The 16,693-nt window shown below is 37.2% G+C and overlaps 1 long non-coding RNA gene across 1 annotated transcript in view; it reads left to right on the top strand.

The window, feature by feature from the left end:
* Nucleotides 1-9,661: 9,661 nt before the first annotated feature.
* Nucleotides 9,662-16,693, top strand: part of LOC311278484 — a 66,802-nt gene continuing 59,770 nt past the window's right edge. Inside the window, exons 1-3 of the long non-coding RNA XR_014625443.1 lie at nt 9,662-10,110; nt 11,383-11,619; nt 12,159-12,250. This is a non-coding gene — a long non-coding RNA (uncharacterized lncRNA). The remainder of the gene's footprint in view (nt 10,111-11,382; nt 11,620-12,158; nt 12,251-16,693) is intronic.

The following is a 16,693-nucleotide window of genomic DNA, read 5'->3' as shown; positions in this document are numbered from 1 at the left end:
CTTATTAATTTGACTAATTATTTTCTATAATTATCAGTATATTTAAGTTATATTCAATCATTTATACTTTAAATAAATAGAATTTCAGATTACTTAAGAAATTTAGGGATTTTTTAAACAATTTCTTCAAGGGCTTGAAGATGTCAATATTGTTTTCCAGTGACACTTTATTCTAAGCCAAGGTGACGTAGATACACATTACTTCATGTACTTATAGTAATAACAGTAAATTATGCATAATTACAAGTAACTAACCCTAAACCTAACTGTAACTCTCTAGTAAATGCATGTAGTAAATTAATATTACTCAGTACTTATTTGAGTAAGTATAATGTAACTACGTTACCTTAAAATAAAGTTTTAACGTTCCCTTTTTTGTTTTAAAGTGATCCTGGAAACTTTTTAGCATACCATTATCATTACTTTATCATTTATTTGTATTTTTTTTCCTCTTGTATATTTCCTTCTTTATATTTTATTGTATTACAGAAGCTTAGGGGTTTGTTTTCTTCTTTATTTTATGAATTAAAGGGTCAAAGTCCCTTTTTTGTATATCTATAGTCTTTGGCTATATGTAGAATTCAGAAACCCTTGTTATTAGCGACACCGGTGGCCGTTAAGTGAACTGCAGCCAGCAACTAACTGCTCGTGCTCGCTCTCGTGGCTCGTGCACATGTATAGTAACGTAGGCCTACAAGAGAGAAGAGACTGAACGTGAGGCAAGGCCCCGATATACTTACCACAATGTTTTTTTTTTTCGTTCATCGCTTTTAGAGGTAAAAATAAGTTGGAAATACCTTTGTAGCGATATACTTTAAGGAACATCTCCACGACGTCCACGAGAGTGACGTTTATGAATATGTAATTATGTGCGTGCTTTCCTCTCAATAACAAAATAAGCAAACAACAAAAAGGACAGCGAGAAAGCAGCAGTTAAGAAAGCATCTGATCATGATAGTGATTTGCACCAGATCTGCAATTCACCGGCATCATGTCGACAGATGAGGTAATTCAAATTACTCAGTTATGATAGTTTGAGAATATTGACAATAGATTAGGCTATAGATCTCACTATGTGAGACTATAGTTTGAATTATTCCCTTTTATTTGCATGACACATTGACATTACTGTACAAAATGGTTCTTTCGGCATTATCCTAAACTTTTAAGAAGAGAGGCTCTCGGGAGCGCGCGTAACCGTCACATCCTTTCCCTCGCAAAAACGTCCTTCAAATAAAAATCAGTCTACAGGCTTTCATAGACAAACTAGACATCGGGGAAGGTTTTGTTTTTTGAAGTTTCGTTCACAAATTGGCAATTAAAAGCCATTATTAAATTATAATTCTTAAAAATACCCTTAAAAACAGCTAGTAAACACTTTTATCACAAAATAATAATAATAATAACGATAACCATTTAAGCATGAACGTATATCATGCAATAATTAAGGCTAAGACATTTACTTGCGAGAACCTTTTTGGCATACATTAAAGTGTTCTTTAATATTGAGTCAAGAACACAAGGGATCTATTTAGAACGCCTTTGATCTTTCTTTTTTCTTAAGAGTGTAACGTTAGATTCAAGCCCATGAGCAGGAAGGTTCCAACTTAATCAGTCACATTAACATCCAGTCTGACACTAAATTATGTCATGGTAGTTGAGATGTCTCAGACACTGGGATAGTGTTAAAGGCACCAGTGGTTTTTTCCCTGGGAGGCCATCGAGAATGGAATTACAGTTCAGTGTGGACAGACGGTCAAATATGCACCACGTGCCACATGCTACTCGTCTTCAGTGACCTAGAATGTGCCTAGCAAATTAAGAAGAAAAACAAAAGCAGGGCACAAAATTAGTATAATGGTTTCAGCGAGATAATCTTACTTCATCACCACAGGAACGCTAATTTGGGGTGAAAATCACTGACTGGCTTTGAAAGTGATCTCACTTTAGAATGATTTTCTTTCCCACCGGTGTGAATAACGTGAGTGGATCATGGGTTTCTTACCACCTGCTGTCACAGAATAGACTCGTTTGAACACTATAATCATATTACACAGGAAGTTCTAGTACGCCACTGTGTTTTATGTGACTCATTTGGCATTTGCGCTCTCATTTATATTGTAAATTACACCGGCATAGCTGAGAAAAAGAATTCAGCTTTTGAAGATCATCAAATGCTGTTCATTTAAAGAAGCACAGATGCTTTTGTTGTATTACACTTAAGGGAATGTTCTGGCTTTTATGCAAGTTACGATCCTTCAACAGCATTTGGTGGCATAATGTTGATTACCACAAATATTATTTTGACTTGTCCGTTATTATCCCAAAAAAAGAAAAAAGAACGAGGCACTTATGAATATAAGTAAATGGGCAATATAAGTACATTTCAAGAATTTAGAAGGCGGCATGTTAAGCTTATTTATAAATGTAATTATTTTTCAAATGAATTATTTAATTAATTTAATAAAAGCTTCCATTAGCCTAATTCTTCTGGCAAAAATGTTGTCTATAACTACACAAAAAAGATTATTATGCGAGTTTTTGCACACTAAAATCATGTTAACACCACATATTGTTGAGTGAGTATTTTAACATGTTTATGGATTGGCCCCATTTGTTAATTATAAGTGCCTCACTGTAACCCAGACGAGGAGGACATATGTTGTTGATTGTGCTTAACTTGTACTGAACTTATACTGGTTACACTTAAATAACCTATGTAAGTAGCCTATATAAATGTGACTTTTTTTTATAATCTCAGTGCTTGAAACAGACAGGAGCACAAAAATGCACAACAGACATCGTGTTTAATCTTAAAACCAGTGAAAGTGTTATCTGTTTTTCAATCTGTGACCAGTTGTGTGTGGCCGACCTGGGGTCTTTGTAGGGCAGAGAGTAGGTTAGGACTAGAAAAGCAAAGGGTTTATTTTAGAGGAGAAGTGTTTTGAGCCAGAAACGATGTAGAAGGTGCAGACAGCTTCGTAAGATATCGTTTCAGATCTACATGCCATCCACTGTGCTGTGTGTGTGTGTATGTGTGTGTGTGTGTGCGCCTGTCTGTCTGTCCTCTCCTCTGATGAATTAGGGGGCAGTAGGTCTCTGCGGAGCACACTTTTAGAAGCGGTGGATTCAATAGGTGCTATTCTTATAGGCTAATTACTCTCCCTGGCAAACGTTCTTTGATACAGAGCTTAGACTGGGTTTTGAGTTGGACTGTAGAGCACGGTGAAGACGGATGAATATGACTCTAATGAACGAGGTGCTTTCAATGCCATTGAGATATGTGCCAAGTGGCCTTCACCTTATGAACATTTACATTACAAGAATTTTCTTCTTATCAAGAACCATATTTTGCTGTAGGTGTTACAAACTGCTCAGAGACTTCAAAACACAGTTTTATTGGGACAATCCAGAATCGTAATCCCAAACACATGGGCAAAACGTACAAGTGAGCAACAGGGCAGAAAACACAGGCAAATGGGGAGAAATAAAACTTAGGAAAAAAAGGATAACACTCATAGAAATGCCATGTAACAACATTAAAGACTCCGCATAGAATGAGTGAAAATACAGGGCTTATGTAGGCAGAGTTAACAAGGGTAATGAGAAACAGCTGAAAGTAATCAAGCATAATGAGTTTGGGAAACGCATTATGGAAAATGCAGTCCCTGATGAGATAAAAAAGATGGAAAGAGTGCCCTCTGGTGGCTACCATAGGCACTCCAGCTGGACATTAATAGTCATTATTTTAGCTGCTACACACACACACACACACACACACACACACACACACATATATATATATATATTCCCCAACAACGACACATTTAATAGTGACAATAATGACATTTATAATGTTACAGAAGATTTCTATTTCAAATAAATGCTGTTCTTTTGAAATTTCTATTCATTAAAGAATCGTAAAAATGTCTTACGCTTTCCACAAAAATATAAAGCAGCACAACTGTTTTCAACATTGATAATAATAAGGAATGTTTCTTGCACTCAAAATAAGCATATTAGAATGATTTCTGAAGGAACGTGACAAAAATAGATATTTTTTTATTATTTTTTTATTGTAATAATATTTGGTGGTATTTTGTAGCAATACCAAACAAAACCATTGATGGCTTCCATTACCAAGATAAATCATGGTTTATAAAAAAAGAAACTTTTATTTGTAATGAAAAACAGACATTTCGAAATAATTGTAATAAAAACAAGGCATGCCTTCCCTTCATTCCCCTAATAGACTTTCCAAAATTGGCGAGACAGCATTTCCACTAACAATATATAGTATACTGTGATTAGTGTTACTATAGTAACTGGTGAATATTTGTAAAGGATTAACATGATCAAGATTTAAGAAGTGTCTGAATTGTGGACAGAATTCAAGTAAATTTCTGAAATCGACATTCAGTCACACACTGTACGCCACACAATCCGATATGAGTAGCGTCTGGGGCAGAGAGATTCTCTCCAGTGTTAAGTGTTGAAAATTGTAAGGCACGAGCCCCCGGCTGCCAAGCCCAGCAGGAGAACGCTGACTATGATGTAGTGGGGTTGCGGTGGGATTACGCAAAGCCATAAAGCTGACAAGAATGTTTGAAACTTCCCATATCTTCCTATCTGCCTCACACTTACACCCAGACGGACACCAAATCCAGCACCCTGGTATCTAGTGGGCAAGATACGAAGTGTTTTGTCAACAAAGAGCATGGCAGCAGAGTGTTGTCTTCCAGAGAGTGTGAGAGAGGGCTTTAAATCAAACCCAGGCATGGTGTGATAGTACAGACAGCAGCTCTCACTTCTAAAACAGTCAGGGAATGTCTATCTCCCGCTAGTCATCAGAACAAACAAAGAGGCAGTAATGTGAGCCAAACAATGTCTGTTAATGTTCACCCCCTGTGCCCTGTGATTCGTCCCGCAGGCTTCTGTGCATTCACATGATGGCTGTTACATAAAGAATACAGCACAAGTACACTGTCATTTTTTTGTGTGTGCAGTTAACAGAATAATGTAAAAATGCTACAATAAAATATGTTAATTGTGAACTGTAAGTCACCTTATCGTTCAAAATGCATATTATATTTAAAAAGAATATGCATGTTTTTTTGTTGGTAAAAGAAAAAAACTGTAAAAAGGATGGATCATAAGTCCCTGCATTATGCATTATGTTTGCATTTATATAGCTATGTTGCTTCCTATGTTATCAGTTGTGTACTAGGATACATTTTTAGTTTAAAATAGAGATCACAACAAAATGTTAATTGCTGCAGTCTATTTAAAAAATATATTTAATTAATTTGAATTTAAAAAAAATAAATCTGAATGAATGATTCAATGACTTACTCATAAGGACTTCACTTGTTTCATTACAGGATGAATTAGCAATTTTGAACAAATCTCTTGATTCTTGAATGAATGATTCAATGACAAATACAAAATTTTAAAGTTACTTGCGCCACCTACTGTTGTTACAATGTAATTGATACAAGCTTTATTTGAAGCGCCAAGTTACTTTCAACAGGTTTGATAGACACAACCAAGACGTTGGCATTTAGGAATAAGAACACATGGGTGCTTGAATCAAGATCGCAATCTTTTAACTATAAATCATGCAGCTCTATTGTGTACTTTAGGGAATTTTATGTTGTTTAGTTAAAGGGATACTCCACTTTTTTTGGAAATAGGCTCATTTTACAACTCCCCCAGAGTTAAACAGTTGAGTTTTACCGGTTTCGAATCCATTCAGCCGATCTCCGGGTCTGGCGGTACCACTTTTAGCATAGCTTAGCATAGATCATTGAATCGGACAGGACCATTAGCATCTCTCTCAAAAAAATTACCAAAGAGTTTCGATATTTTTCTTTTTTAAAACTTGACTCTTCTGTAGTTACATCGTGTACTAAGACCGACGGAAAATGTAAAGTTGCCATTTTCTAGGCTGATATGGCTAGGAACTATACTCTCATTCCTGCGTAATCAAGAAACTTTGCTGCCGTACCATGGGTGTAGCAGGCGTAATGATATGACGCAGAAGAGTCAAGTTTTAAAAAGGAAAAATATCGAAACTCTTTGGTCATTTTTTGGAGAGAGATGCTAATGGTCCTGTCCGATTCAATGATCTATGCTAAGCTATGCTAAAAGTGGTACCGCCAGACCCGGAGATCGGCTGAATGGATACGAAAACGGTAAAACTCAACTGTTTAACTCTGGGGGAGTTGTAAAATGAGCCTATTTCCAAAAAAAGTGGAGTATCCCTTTAATGGTAATTGTGTTAGTAATGGTGTTTATGGTGTTTTTTTCCTTGTGTGGGTGACATAGAAAGGCCACATTTGATGGACCTTATGGTCCATTATTTTACATCTGTATTATTATGGTATCATGGTTCAGTTATTCAGTATCATATATATGTACTGAACAACTGAACAATATATCCTGCAGCCAATGAGATCGCTTGATCAAAATTGAAATCGTCTGGTTCATTGTTTGCTGTAAGCTAGCAAGCTGCAGTGTGCAGGTTTCTCTGAAACCCTCCACCTCCCCCAGCTCCACCTGCCTAGATCTGCTAGGGGATTAATATGTCTATTTATGCAGCAGCAGCAGTAGCATTTCTTAGCAGCAGTGTTCAGTAGTGAATCGCACAAAGATGTCTAGGTCGTAGGCCTATTTCACTATAAAAACGTAAAGAAAAACATAAGGAGTAATATTTTTCTTTAAGAAAATAAAGCCATCAATATTTTTTTACATTGTGACATTTACGAGCATAACATAACTCGTCCTCTGAACATTTTTTATAGACTTTTTCTTCTTGCAAAATAAAATGTCTTATTTTTCTTTTGATTTGGTGGTGAAATATGACCCACACATTTTAATCAACATTCAACTTCAAAACAAACTAAAGACCTGGGCCATAAAAAAAATGTAATCATTAGGTCACATCATCCACGATATTTTTGTGTGGTATATACCTAATTTTAGTTTGGACTGAATTTGATGTTGTTTTGTGTTTTTGAGCTGCACTGAAATCATTTATTTATTTATTTTAAAATCAATACAGGATTTAAAAGAACTTGATATATGTGATGACAGTCACTGCCAGTGCCATTTGATCCATGAGTGACTCCGCAGTGCCGCTGAATATTTATAGCGAGTGGCCTGTGAATGTTATGAGTGTGGGTAATGAAGTGTGAAGATCTGTGTGCGATGACAGCTAGAGTACGAAAGGACAGCTCACATTATTAAACTGAGCAGTTTATCCTTGACCGTAAAACTTTCATTTGCTCAAATATTTGCTCATTTAAGATGTCCTGATAGTCACAACCTTTCCAATGACAGTGTGAGGGATCCTATAGAGGAGTGTAAAGTTACCGTTCGATAGAATTTGACTGGACAGACTTTGCATTTGTTTGCATTTACTGTGGAAAAGTAAAATTGAAAATTAACATAAAAAGGCAATATAATAATAATTTATAGTAAATAATAGTTAAATAAAGCCACCATGAAATCAAATCACAAATTCTTATTTTTGTGGAATATTGCAGTATTTATTATAAATGATTTATCTGTGCACATCTTTTTATTTATTTATTTATGTGGACTGGTAATGTTTAATAAAAAAAAAAATATATTTTTTAAAGACACCCTAAATAGCTTGCTAACAACTAGCTATTAAAAGAAAAAAATAAAGAATTATTTTCTTTCTTTTAATAGCTAGTTGTTTCATACAGTATTTTATCTTTTACAAGTTTTATACCTGGACATCTGTAATAAAGTTTAGGATGTCATTTGCAAATCCTCTTTATACATCTTATAGATTTTATGCATAAGATTTTGCATAACTTTTTCAATATGTCTGTAAAAGTACATAGTAAGCTGTCCTCCATCAATCATACAGGGGGAGATCAGTAATGTTCATACCGTGTCTTGTGACCGGACCATCTGGAGACCCATGAGTGACCGGAAAATAGTTTGTATCAGTTTTCACTATATCATATAAAAAGTTAACGATCTGTGAAAATTATCATTAAAAATCAAGCCCATTACATGGTCAACAGATATTTTATATTTATAGAATAATATACATGCCATCTTTACACTTTCACAAGCACTTTTTATAGGCAGTATATGGGTTAATGGGAAAAAACATGATAATAATATTAACCATCCATCATTTCTAACCGCCTATATTGACGTTTTGTAAAGAAATGCAGACTGGAACTATGTGCTTTAAATGCAGTATAAACAACAACAGTGTCCTCTAGTGCTAGAACATGAACAGTGGTAGAATATCACCTAAATATTTGTGAATGTTTGTTTCATTATGTCATTCCGTTTTTCTTGAATTATCCTTTATATGAGGTGATAATATTGGCAAGATATGCAGCAATGTGTCAAATTAATTGGGTCATTGATTGTATGTGATTTTTAAGATATTATAATTATTATTTTTAAGATAAATAGATATTTAAAGTCAACTGGTCTGATTAATATACTTTATGTTATTTTAGGTTTTCCTTTTAATTTAAAGGGTTACTTCAGGATTTAGCATTAAGCTTTGTATTAGTAGAAAACCTGTAGTATTTTAGAATTACCATGCTTTCCACCCTCATATCCCCCTGAGACAAGAGATTTATGTATTTTTTGTCTGGAAAAAATCCTCCGATGACGCAAAAATCGTCATTTTGCGTCATCGGAGGATTTTCTGGCCAGAGGCTAAAGACTACAGCCAGTAGATGGCGTTGTTCCGCATGTTTTCAGCCCGCCCATACAGGGTGGGATCTCACTCACAGAATGTACACAGTGTCAGCCGTCTTTCTTTGGAAGCTAAGCTAGCAGGCTCTTGTTCTGTGGAGAAAGCTTAATAGTAGGAGAAAGCTGAGTAAGTAACCATCCTCCTTTTCCCGGACTTGTCCGGCGGGCGAGATCGTTCAAAATGTACGGGATTCAGCTTTTACTTTCTGCGGTCGCTATTCCTTGTTTACATGCACACCTTTTGTTTCAATCTAACTGAATTCATTCCGATTGGTGAATTTGAATGTAGTGTTTACATGAACGCTAAACAAGTGATCGGTTGATGTGCGTTTTACCATTGCTAAGAAAAATTCCCGCTCCTCCGTGAGAGATGGGAGACCCGGCGCGTCTCAGTAATCATGCCACCGGCCTCGCACTGTTCTCCCGCGGCCGTCAGCCTCGTCCTGCTCGCCACAGTAAACATGATGAATGAATGGCGACTGTAGAACGCAAAAGCCGAATCCATTTTGGGCTATCTCGGGCTATCTCTAAATCCCTCGCAAACTCATCACGTAGGCTAGCTTTGTTGTTTTAAACTGCGCACTCTTACCGGTAGGCGTGGCCTCCTAAGACAGCGAAGCAAGTGCATTCTGGGAGTTGTTGTCTTTCATCCACATAAGCCAAAAATACATTTTCTGGCTTTTCTCAGTCTAGAAAGCTCCAAATTCAAAAATTTCTTCACATTTCTTCTACTTAAATGACCTATTTTAAATACACATTCATCTTCCCAGAGGTGAAGTATCCCTTTAAGGAACCCCCCCCCCCCCCCCCCCCCCCCCCTCCTCACTCACTCTTTTTCCTCAACTATCCAACCAGCCATGCTCCCCCTCCAGTCCAGTAGGTGTCAGAAATGCACCTTACGTCTGTTTGCCAACCACCACAATGGAAAAGCTGGTGTACTACTGCAAAATAGTCAGCAAGGTGAATCTCCAGGAACAAGACTGAGCATCCCTGCAGTTTTTACAGGAACAGTTACCCTCAAATATCCTGAAGATAAGTGTTTTGATCATGGATGGATCCTTGGGATATTTGAATCAACAACTTTGTTGATCACACAGGACATTACCTGCAATCAGAGTCATGGGCTGCATCCGAAGTAGCACACTTCCCTTCTATATAGCAGGCGAAAAACAGTATGTGACAAGAGTAGTATGTCCGAATTCACAGTACTTATAAAAGAGTATAAACAGTACCCGTATGATCTACTACTTCCGGCGAGATTCTGAAGTGTGCATGCGATGGACACTTTACTATCCCATGAGGCCACAGGAGAGGATTTGTGAATGACAGTGAAGCGATGCAACTGAGACCCTGGTAGGTCACATGATAATGACAACATGGTGAATGTCCAGATTACATTCACTCTACTACACACATTCATACTATATTGAACATACTTTTTTAGCGGTCATGGAGTAGTTACTTGTTCAAAATAAGTACCTACTCGAGAGTGTGCGATTTCAGAAGCATCTTAATATGCCTACTTCCATACTATATAGTAGAATAGAATAGAATAGAATCGGGCATTTATATAGCGCTTTCATATGTACTACTGTACACCCAAAGCGCTTTACAATCATGTCAGGGGATCTCTCCTCAACCACCACCAGTGTGCAGCATTCACTTGGATGATGCGACGGCAGCCACAGTACAACGGCGCCAGTGCGCTCACCACACACCGGATATAGGTGGAGAGAGGAGAGAGAGTGATAGAGCCAATTCAATGTAAGGGGATTATTAGGAGGCCATGATTGGTAAGGGCCAATGGTGTGTGGCCATGACACCGGGGTTACACCCCTACTCTTTACGAGAAATGCCATGGGATTTTTAATGACCACAGAGAGTCAGGACCTCGGTTTAACGTCTCATCCGAAGGACGGTGCTCTTTGACAGTATAGTGTCCCCGTCACTACACTGGGGCGTTAGGACCCACACAGACCACAGGGTGAGCACCCCCTGCTGGCCTCACTAACACCTCTTCCAGCAGCAACCTGGTTTTCTCAGGAGGTCTCCCATCCAGGTACTAACCAGGCTCAGCCCTGCTTAGCTTCAGTGGGCAACCAGTCTTGGGCTACAGGGAGATATGGCTGCTGGCTAGTAGTCGAAAAACAGTACGTGAGCCAAGAAGTATGTCCGAATTCATAGTATTCATAAAACAGGCAAAAAGTCCCCGGATGACCTACTACTGCTTCTGACGAGATTCTGAAGTGCTATTTGATGGACACTTTACTATCCCATGATGCCATGGGAGAGGATTTAAATGGCTGTGAAGCGACGCAACTGAACCCGTAGTACACATGATAATGAAAACATGGCGAATGTAGTACGTGTGAATTTCAATCATTTATTTTGCACACATTCATACTATATAGATTACTACATACTTTCTTAATGGTCGCAAAGTGTGTTTCAAACCACATATAGTACTTACCATACAGTATGTGATTTTGGATGCAGGGATGGTGATTTTTTTTTGTGTGTGTTTATGCCAATTTGATACTTGCCTTAGATGGGAAGAATCTGATGTTTTTAAAAACAACAACAATGAACTAAATTTGTGGCCTCCTCTCTTCCTTCCCCTTCTAGTTCAGGCATCACCTGATGCTGACATTTCAAAAAGAAGAAGTCCATTCAGTGAATGCTTATATGATGTCGGGAAAGTGAAACATGAAAGTTTCGATTAACCAGAAAGAAGAAGTTGACCGGCCTCTTACTGGAAAAGACCCTCCCGCTCCACCTATACAGTACTTCAGTTCCACATATTTCACAAACAATAGAAAGTCTCAGCGGGCTGTTTTTACACTACCGGTTTGGAAATAAAAGGTCAGATATGTGAAAGTGGAATGACACTAGATGAGTGAATTCGCTTGTTATTGCCAACAGTTGACTACATCATTTGGGCTGCACTCAGTTTTCTGTTTTGTTTGGCTGTGATTGTTCAGACTCTTCCAGTCTGTCCATTTCCTGTTAAGATTCTGATTTCACAACAGTTTTTGCATTCAGACACTTTCATCCAAATTGGTTTGCAGTACATTAAATGTGTACTGTGTTTACTGGGAATCAAACCCATATCCTTGATGTTGCCAGCATGGTTTTGTTAATAATATTAAACACATTTTATACAATGATTCATGCTCATACGGATATCAATGGCATGATATATTTGATTTCTATGCAGTTTTTATGTTGTTTGTTTTGGTTGTTGTTGATTTATTGTTTTCTTCAGCCCAAAAAGAAAATTCTCTCATTATTTACTCACCTTTGTGTCAGTTCACTGTGAAATAGTTCAATTTCAGCTTGTTCTTCACACAAATTTGCGGAATGGCTTTAGAATACTTGAGACTGTTCCTTTGTCCTTCTAGGAGCTTAACAACAAAAGTCCCCTTCACTTTCATTGTGTGGAAAAGACCCGCTTGAAGATCCTTCAAAAACATCTTCTCTCCACAAAGAACTGGTGAGTTTTTTCCCCCCGTTTGTTGAACTATCCCTTTTGCAGTTTTTGTTTGTTAATGACCGTGTTAACTTCCAAAAACATTTTATTAATCAGTATTTTTGCCTTTCCCCGAACTATAAATATCTATTTATAAAATGAACGGTATAATATAATATAATTTCGAAACAACATCTAAACAAAAACAAGATAACTTTATATATATATATTCTTTTTTATTTATTTTTTACAACATTTTATTATTATCTTTCCTTTGCAAAAACTAAGTTCTACGTTTAGTTATTTTTAGATAATCTTAATTAAAATGCAAATGCAAATAATAATTTTAATTTATTTCTTATGATAGAGGTACATATTAGCTTAGACAAGAGGGCCTTTGAATATTGTCCAAGATGTGACAATGTGACAAAGAAAAATAAATAGATTTCTCCGTGCTACATTTATCTGAAAACAAGACTTAAGGGTTACACTTTATTTTGATGGTCCCCTTTAGACATTTTGTTGACTAAGAAGTAACATTGCATGTCAACTAACTCTCATTACAGTGTATAAGTTGACATACTTATAGTCAGTATAATGTCTGTTGGGGGACCAACATATTAGCAGTGTTAGCAGATATTAAGCAGACCAACACACACACACACACAGACACTGATTAAGAAAATGTTTTTTTCTCAGTGAGTTAGATTTTTGCTGTTGGAATTATGCATTTGTCGCAGGTATTGCCAGCAGGGAGCGCTACATCTCATCTAATTATAATAATTGGCCTGTTCTTTATATTTACACAATCTAATAATTCCCTTAGTCTAATTATTAGTCATCACATTTCAAACCTCATGAGCGCATGAACTTTTAGATCACTGTGTCCTTTTCCAAAAATGTCATGTTTTTCTAGTAATGTTTTTTTCCACCCTCTCTCACTCCTCTGTACATAACATTCCTCCGCTGAAACTCGGCAGATTCTGTGGAATTGCCCTGGAATTCTCCTTCCTGTCAAATATGACTATGTGTTTGTTCCGAGAACAAGTATTATTATTGTTAATATTTTTTCATTTATGGGAATTTTGGACATCTGGGATGGACCTTTGACCATTTTAGGGAAATTAGAAAATGATACATGCAGCTGATTGTACACTTTGGTCAAGCATGTTGTATTTTCTTGTATTGCTGGTTCATCTTGTAGTAAAAGGCTGAAATGCTCTTGTGATGCCAGACTGGAGTAAATGGTTCCCATGGTAACAGTGGAGTCTGGCTTCCACCCAAACCCTGCACTGTGCTAAAACAGACAGAGCATTCTGGGATATAATACATTAAAACTAACACCATCACCTTACCTAACCCTGCCTCCCACTCCCACAGCCGTTTAGGAGAGCAGAGGAGCTTGAGTAACTGCATCAATGTGTTATATTTGGAAATAGTATCCATCATCATTCAAGCATTTTACAATCGCATCACAGCAGTGCTTCTCAACTGGTTTTGCTTCAGGATGCAGATTTTACTGTATGTTTGAAATCAAGAGGTTACTAGAATTTTTTTATTGTACAAAATTGAAGACACAGGTCTTTAATATGCCATGAATTACTGAAGTTGAGTGCATTTTCATTTGAGGGTTTGATTTCTAAACGTCTCTTGAATTTTGACGCTTGAAGTGTCATGCTTTTGCCATCCAATAAATGTTTTTTGCTCCTTTTTAAAAGTTCTTTAGCACATTAGGCATGCACAATATATATGTACCTTATTGTTATCAGGCTTTACGTTTTTTTTTTTTTTTTTTTCTATTGGTATCTCTAGACATTGGATAAATGCACTACCATTACATAAAAAATAAAAAAAAGTTTTATAAGAAGTATATACATATACATTTCATTTACATTACCTTTGTCGTGATCTTAACACAAGTAAATCTTAACAGACAAAAAAATTATGTCTGGCGAATATAATCACAAATTATTAATATTTTTTAATATTGTATTGTCCAATTTCACTTCTAGCATTTAATTTTTTTTAATCTGTGCATTCCTAAAGCCTAACTGTGCACAATTATACGCATTTTATGATTTGCATTTAGCATTATTTTTCTTGCTGTCTGCGACCCACCATATGAGAAAAGCACTATTTTATAGCATTGTGTCCATGTATCGTCGAGCAGTCCTCTCTCCAGTATGATGTGTCGCCCACATGACCACTGCGGTTAGTCATCATAAGCCTGGAGAGAATTCATTGACCGACAAGTACTGTAATCATTCTATGATCATCACAAGATCAGAACACTCTATAATTTGGAAAAAAACAGGCTGTTTGTTGCCAGTGATTCCAAGCATGTTATTCCTGTTGAGGAAATTCTGAGAAACAGGCCCTTCTGTGCCTCAGCTGAGCAATAGATGGCGCCGTAGAGCGAATGAACTCTGTGTCTGCTTGGCACATCAACACAGTACAGGTCGTGTGAATCTGGCTTCATCTCAAAGCGCTCTGAATCTGTCATTCACTGTGTAGCTACAAAGATTTTTTTTGTTTTATTTGTTCTGCGCTGAAAAGGACACCGGTAAGAAGGAAGTGAGGTCTTTTAATCCTTGCATTGTTTCATGTTAGTATTGTTTTTAACATTTCCACATTCCCTTATAAGGCTCTGTTTCCTACTTTGAAAACTAACGACAAAAAAGACATCCTGCAGTCAGTTAATCTCATTATTATGCAGGATTTTATTTATTTTTAGACATCTATGAATATCTTTCCTAAGACGTAATGAGTGTGACAGTGTTTGATGTGTCAATACCTCTTGCCCTTTAAGAAGCCCTTTGGCTTTGCTCATGTTAAGGTTCATGAGGAAGGTCAACCCTTTTTTTTTTCAGATGCTGAAAACAGCAAAGATGTCAGGTTTCATCTCAGAGTTACTTTCAAATCCCACCTCACTCTGTTTGCGTTATCTTTTAATACCTTATCGGATCTCACTTCATTGTGCGGCTCTCTGGAATACTTGATTTTGATTGGTTAATGGCAGCATTCTGATGACATACGTGCTCTGTAATGGTGGTCTGAGTCAGGGTTGTGCGAAGTTCAGAATTAAAGAAAGGGCTCCCTTTCAGTTCATGAGTTTGAATTTAATTGGCCACGCCCCACAAGAAGGTGGAATTGGAATTTGGATTAGAATGACAGAAAGAGGATTTCACTGAATTGTAATTCAAATACAGGTGATGCATTCTGAGAAATGCCTTCTGTTTGTTACCTCAATTCAAATTCAAGAAATGAATTGCTTTCTCAATTCAATTCTGAATGGTGCACAACCTTGGGCACAATTATCTTAGGCAACTTAAACAGTTGCTGTGCAAGTTACATCTCTCTCATTACTTTCTTTTTATTCTTCCACATAATTTTGACTCAATTTATCCTCTGCTGACTGAAATCACTATTTTATGTTTAAAAAAAAAAAAAAAAAATTATTTGGTAAGTTGGCAAATAAAATAAATCCAGTTTAGGATGATCAGGACGTAGAAGCGGAGAGCATCATTTGAAAAATGACGTTGAGTTTCAAGATGTCATCAAATCAATCCTCCTCCGTTTTCTTTAATCTAAGAGAGAATCTGTGGTTCTTCATGACACATTTGTTCTTAATGGAAAGGCGTCTTAAAGACAAACATGGATTGAGGGAGACAAAAAGCTACAGGAGGTGCTCTGTAACCTATTGGTTCCACGAACGGCCTCTCTGAACTCTTTCTGTGACCCCAATTTCATCCTATGCCCGTGGTCTCTTTGGACGCCCCAGTCATCTGTAATTGGTTTTGACAAGTCTCTGTTTTGCAGTGTGTGGGAGCACGCTGTCTTTGGTGTACCATGTCCATGAGGTTCATGGGAAGAAACTAGCAAAGCCCTGCCCAAATCTGAACTCCCCCCCCCTCCACTTGTCTCCTCCTCTCCAATCTAGAGCCATTGGCTGGGATCTCTGCGGTGGAATGCTGCCGGGAGCCCCGACCCTCCCCTTGAGTTCACCCTCCCACCCATTAGGAATTCCAGCAGGGCATTGTGGGTGGGATGAATGGGGTCAGAGCCAAGGAAACAAAGTAGGAAGTTTTCACAAGAGTGTAGCCTTTGTTAATGACTGCTTGGTTTTGTTCTATCTATCTATCTATCTATCTATCTATCTATCTATCTATCTATCTATCTATCTATCTATCTATCTATCTATCTATCTATCTATCTATCTATCTATCTATCTATCTATCTCTCTGTGTATCTGTCTGTCTGTCTGTCTCTATCTATCGATCTATCTAACGATCTGTCTGTGTGTCTATCTATCTATCTATCTCTCTGTGTATCTGTCTGTCTGTCTGTCTCTATCTATCGATCTATCTAACGATCTGTCTGTGTGTCTATCTATCTATCTATCTATCCGTGTATCTGTCTGTCTGTCTCTATCTATCGATCCATATGTCTCTCTGTGTGTCTGTCTGT

The sequence above is a fragment of the Rutilus rutilus genome, assembly GCF_951802725.1.
Source record: "Rutilus rutilus genome assembly, chromosome: 19".
Classification (NCBI taxonomy): Eukaryota; Metazoa; Chordata; class Actinopteri; order Cypriniformes; family Leuciscidae; genus Rutilus; species Rutilus rutilus.
The sequence above is the reverse complement of the archived record's forward strand: the minus strand, read 5'-3'. Positions and strand labels throughout refer to the sequence as shown.